This window comes from Arachis ipaensis, chromosome B04 (genome assembly GCF_000816755.2).
Source record: "Arachis ipaensis cultivar K30076 chromosome B04, Araip1.1, whole genome shotgun sequence".
Lineage (NCBI taxonomy): Eukaryota > Viridiplantae > Streptophyta > Magnoliopsida > Fabales > Fabaceae > Arachis > Arachis ipaensis.
In genome coordinates, this window is record NC_029788.2 from 115,633,667 (window position 1) to 115,639,181 (window position 5,515).

The 5,515-nt window shown below is 35.4% G+C and overlaps 1 long non-coding RNA gene and 1 pseudogene across 3 annotated transcripts in view; one reads left to right on the forward strand and one right to left on the reverse strand.

Moving 5' to 3' along the window:
- LOC107639807 overlaps positions 1-2,022 on the forward strand; it is a 4,328-nt pseudogene extending 2,306 nt beyond the window's left edge.
- The window catches only part of LOC110271225, an 8,669-nt gene extending 3,569 nt beyond the window's left edge, over positions 1-5,100 (reverse strand). For 2 of the 3 annotated variants that reach the window (XR_002361704.1, XR_002361703.1), the window contains exons 1-2: positions 4,061-5,095; positions 3,841-3,947 (exon numbers count right to left, since the gene is read on the reverse strand). This is a non-coding gene — a long non-coding RNA (uncharacterized LOC110271225). Of the gene's footprint in view, positions 1-2,193; positions 2,410-3,571; positions 3,948-4,060 lie in introns of those variants that run through there. The other variant, XR_002361702.1, reaches the window with a different exon arrangement.

Below are 5,515 nucleotides of genomic sequence, written 5' to 3' on the forward strand. Positions count from 1 at the left end.
AAATATTAATTATTTTTAGTCAAATATATTAATGCATATGTCTATTTTTAATGATATTTTTGTATAAAAAATTTTTCATGTGAGTAGTACATTTTCATTTTAAAAGTTGATAGTAAAAATTGTTAGATAATTTGATAAATTTGATTAAATTATCATTTAACGATTATCAACTATCAACTTTAATTTTATTATTGCACCTAAATTTAATTCACTACGTGAAATTGACGGTTTGAAAACCGTTCAGTCAAATTATTTAACGACTCTCAACTATTAGTTTCACTACTGCACCTAAGTTTTCACCATCATTTCATCGTAACAATTGAAATCATTATGATAGATTTCTGGACAAGGCAATGATGATGGACAAAGATGAAGCTTCAAGCAACGTGAAAGATCCATGGAGGCTATGCACAATAAATCAAGTAAAAGAAGTAAAGATTCTCCTTAGCCTCATCTCTATTTCATTATCTTGTGTGATGTTCGTCGTTGTTCAATGCCAACTCTTCACATTCTTCATCAAACAAGCTACCACAATGCAACGTTCCATACCACCAAATTTCAAAATTTCAGCCGCATCATTTCAAGGAGTCGTTGGAATCGTAATTCTCTTTTGTGTTCCAATCTACGACCGAGCTTTCGTCCCCATTGCTAGAAAATTCACCGGCCAACGTTCCGGCATAACGTTTTGTCAAAGAATCGGAGTCGGCCTTATTCTGTCCGTACCAAACATGGTTGTCTTGGGTTTTGTAGAGACCAAAAAAATTGGAGTCTGTATTCAACATAATCTTATGGAGAATCCGAAACCGACGTGCCAATAAGTATTTGGTGGCTTTTGCCACAATATGTTATTAATGTCACGTCGGATGTGTTAACAGTGATAGGATTAAGAATTGTACTACAATCAGATGCCGGAGGGAATGCGAAGTTTGGGAGCGGCGGCACTCTCCGTTTTTTGGACTCCGAAGTTTTGTTAACAATGAGATTATAGTTGTTGTGGTTGCAATCAGCTCAAGATTTGGGGATAAATGGTTGCAAAACAATCTGAATAAGGCTCATCTTCATCACTTTTATTGGGTTCTTGTTGGGTTAAGTGCTATCAACCTATGTATTTATGTGCGCATTTCTAATGCTTTTGTGTATAAACAAGTGCACATAGTAAAAGTGATGAAAATGAGCCTTATTCAGATTGTTTTGCAACCATTTATCCCCAAATCTTAAGTTGATTGCAACCACAACAACTATAATCCCATTGTTAACAAAACTTCCGAGTCCAAAAACAACGGAGAGTGCTGCCGCTCCCAAACTTCTCATTCCCTCCGGGCATCTGATTGTAGTACAATTCTTGAAATCCTATCACTGTTAACGCATCCGACGTGCCATTAATAACATATTGTGGCAGAAGCCACCGTATACTTATTGGCACGTCGGCTTCGGATTCTCCATAAGATTACGTTGAATACAGACTCCAATTCTTTTGGTCTCTACAAAATTCGAGACAACCATGTTTGGTGCGGACAGAATAAGGCCGGCTCCGATTCTTTGACAAAACATTATGCCGAAACGTTGGCCGATGAATTTTCTAGTAATGGGGACGAAAACACAGTCGTAGATTGGAACACAAAGGAGAATTACAATTCCAATTGCTCCTTGAAGTGATGCGGCAGGGATTTTGAAATTTAGTAGTATGGAACGTTGCATTGTGGTGGCTTGTTTGATGAAGAATGTGGAGAGTTGGCATTGAACAACGGCGAACATCACACAAGATAGTGAAATAGGAATGAAAGATCCATAGAAGAAGTAAAGATTCTCCTTCGCCTCATCCCTATTTCACTATCTTGTGTTGGATGTTGGTATTTTATGTTTGGTTGTCTTATTTTGTTATTTGACTTTTGAGTTTGTATTTGAATCCGATCATAACATTCTGATTTATGTAGTACTTTAATTTGGATAACATTTTAAGGTTTATATTAAACTATAATTATGTTTTAATGTATTTATTTATATTTTATTTATTATTTTATTATAAAACGATTTTTTCAGTTCAACCACGGTCAAACCAGTTGAACCTATGAACTAGTGAACCAGTAGCTAGAGTGGTTTGATGACCTGTTCAGTTTTTAGAACCTTGGTTTTTTGTGCTAAAGTTTAAAAAAAGTAAAAAGTTGAAACAAAAAATACACTTTGATCTTTGGTATAAAAAATTTAATGTTTTTCATTGGCTCTCAAATAATATTTAAAGTTGTTTAATTACTATGATCCTCCCACCTCCCACGGAAATAGGAAAAAAAATTGATTATTACTATGTGAGAAAGTCAGCAAATCTACGAACTAGCAATGATAATTAACTCCTGTAAAACTTTAAGCCATTTAATACTTTGTGAAGCTACTTATCATTGCACTAGAAAAAAACTAGAAAAAAACTAAGGGTGTGTTTGGTAACCACGTTTGAAGAAAAAAAGCACGTTAGAGTTTTTTAAAAATTTTTGGCTAATTTTCTTCTCTAGAAACGCAGAAGTGATTTTGTTCATAAAATCACGTTTACAAGAAGCAATCATTTCTAGCTTCTCCGTTGCACTAACGTACTTTTAGCCAATACCTTCAATATTTATTTTTTTTACCAACTTTATCCTTTATACATGTTATTAGATTATTTATAGAATTCTTATTATTCCTCTCTATATGAACTCTTTTTTTATTATTTATTATTTATATTTTTTATTAATTTTTTATTTGACATTATATATTTTTATAGTTATAATTTTGTATATTATATTTATTATTATCGTTTTATAATAGAATTTATTGATCCTATTAGGTAAAATAAATTCAAATAAATGTTTTTTTCCCTCAAAAATAATCTTTAAAACAATTATTTAAGTTATATCAAAGCAAAAAATTTTACATATAACAAATAGCATGGCAATTGTGAACAAAAAATACACTTGATCTTTGATACAAGAAATTTAATGTTTTATTGGCTTTCAAGTAGTATTTAATGTTGTTTAATTACTATGATCCTACCCCCTCCCACGGAAAGAGAAAAAAAAAATTGATTATTACTATGAGTGCAAGTCTATGAGCTAGCAATGATAATCAGCTCATGTGAAGCTTTAAGCCATTTGTGAAGCTACTTTGTGAAGCTACTTCTCATTGCACTAGAGGAAAACTAAGTGTCGCCATATTTGTGATTAAAATTGAATATATGTATACTGATCTCTGTACTTTATAATTTTCCTATCTAAAAAAGGTTTCAAGAAATTAAAATGAAAAGGATAAACTATTATTTTGGTCCCCTACGTTTGGGGTGAATTCTATTTTAGTCCCCAACGTTTAAACTGTTCTATTTAAATCCTAAAAAGATTTGATTTGCATCAATCAAGTCCTTCCGTTAAATGGGTGTCAAATTATTGACGCCGTATTATCTAAACAATATTTATTTTATCAAAATCAATTTTGATAAAGAGTTGCCAAACATAAATCATGTTGACACAAACTTACTTCTATCCAAAATCAATTCTATAAAATCACTTTTATTCAAACTCCAATTTGACCAACTACAATCCAAACACACACTAAGTGTCCCTATTTTTGCCATTAAAATTAAATATCTATGTACCTTATAATTTTCCTATCTAAAAAGGGTTTCAAGAACTTAAAATGAAAATATTTATGAAGTGGCATGGGAATTTAATATTTCAGGCCATTTTTAGTTTTTGTTTTTTAAATTTTGTGAAAAAAAATTAGTAAAAATAATAAATTAATATTTTTATTTTCACATCTATTTTTTTAACAAAATTTAAAAATAAAAATACTGGAAATTAAATTGCAAACTATATATACCATGGTTCTTTAGAGGCTACATAAGGGTGACTGAAGATCTTGGCAGCATTGTGTCTCTTGTTTGTAGAGATTGGCTCTCCAGCTGGGGTGTATGTATCACAAATAACCTTAAAAATATACAATTTTTATTTATTTTATTTTTCAACTACAAGATTAATGAAAAGTTGACCCAATAATTGAAACCAGCATTATTTAGAAAATGAAAAAAAAAAAGACTTACAAGAATATTCTCTCCCCTCCTGAATGGATCCTTGAAGATGGCTTGTGGGCTCGCTTGTTCAACACAGAAAACAAACCCCACTCATCAGTTTCTTGTGAAAATGAAATACCAACGAAAGGATAGGAGTGTAAATAGAAAAGCAATGTATATATTTGTTTTAGTTTTTAGTCCTGATAATTGAGCACGTACACGATTTTCTTCTGCTTGAGGGAGAAGAACCGGTGCCTGTGGACACCGGTAACGCTGGAGAATCCCATGTGCTTCATGGCGGCGACGGCCATCGCCGAACCTTCTCCGACGCAGAGGCTCTTGGCTCCGCAATCCAACAGTTGCTTCTTCATAAGGTCGTTGACCACGTTGACCGTCAAGTTTTCGTCTTTCTCGCAGTAGAAGGAGCTCCAGAAAGTGCTGAGCACGCGGCTCTGAGAGTGGCGTTTTCGAAACGCATTTCGGAACCTGCGGCGACGCAGTCGGTGTAGGTCAGTGTCACCGGAGCTAAGTCAGGCAGGTCGAAGGCGGAGAAGGCGCGGAGCAGAGAAACGATCGAGATGGCGGAGGCGAGCATGATTGAGCGGAAGAACACGCGCCTCGCTATGGACCCCTTCAGGATCTGGAGTATAACACCAATAAAGAAAAATTTAAATAAAAAAAAAAGGAAGCTCGGAGTTCGGTTGATTGACTGAACACAAGAAAGAGTTCTTGAAAGATTTGAAAGCCGGAAAGTGGAGAAGAAGAGATGATTAGCGAGTGCAAAACCTGGAGGAGGTGTGATTTCCACCCACGAGGACGCCGATTGAGATTTGGAACCTTAACCAGACCCTCCTTGGAACCCTTTTCGGTGATGATTCATACCATAATTCCCCACCCATTGAGGTAGATCTGAAGCAGAGGTTGGAGATGGAGCGAGTGTGTGTGTTTGTGAAGGATTGGGAGTTGAGTGAGGGTAGATCTGGGGAAAATATAGGACCGGGAAATGGGGGTGATTGCGTGTGACGCAGTAAGGTAATAAGGACCACAAGGAATTGACAAACCAACAGGGGGAAAAAGATTCTCAAATAGAGAAACTGCATTGAACAAATGAACAGTCTGTTTATATAGACTGATGATAATGACCTACAACCTTTTCTTAATTGGCTCCAATTAGATTAAATATAATAAAACACATAGTAGGGCCATTAAGGAGACAAGACTGTACTATGGTTTGAAAGTGACTCCTAGAATGCTAAAAAGAGTGCTAGGTTCATCAAAGTTTATTCGTTAGTAGGGGTGGTAACACTACCCGAATCCGCGGGTACTCACCCGCCCCTACCCGCTCGGAGCGGGTAATTATCCGCCCCCGCACCGGGGCGGGTTTTAACGGGGCGGGTTCTTGTGTGGGGTGGGGCGGGGTCGGGTTTAGGTTGAACCCGCCCCTACCCGCCCCGGTATATATAATATATATGTAAATATATATAT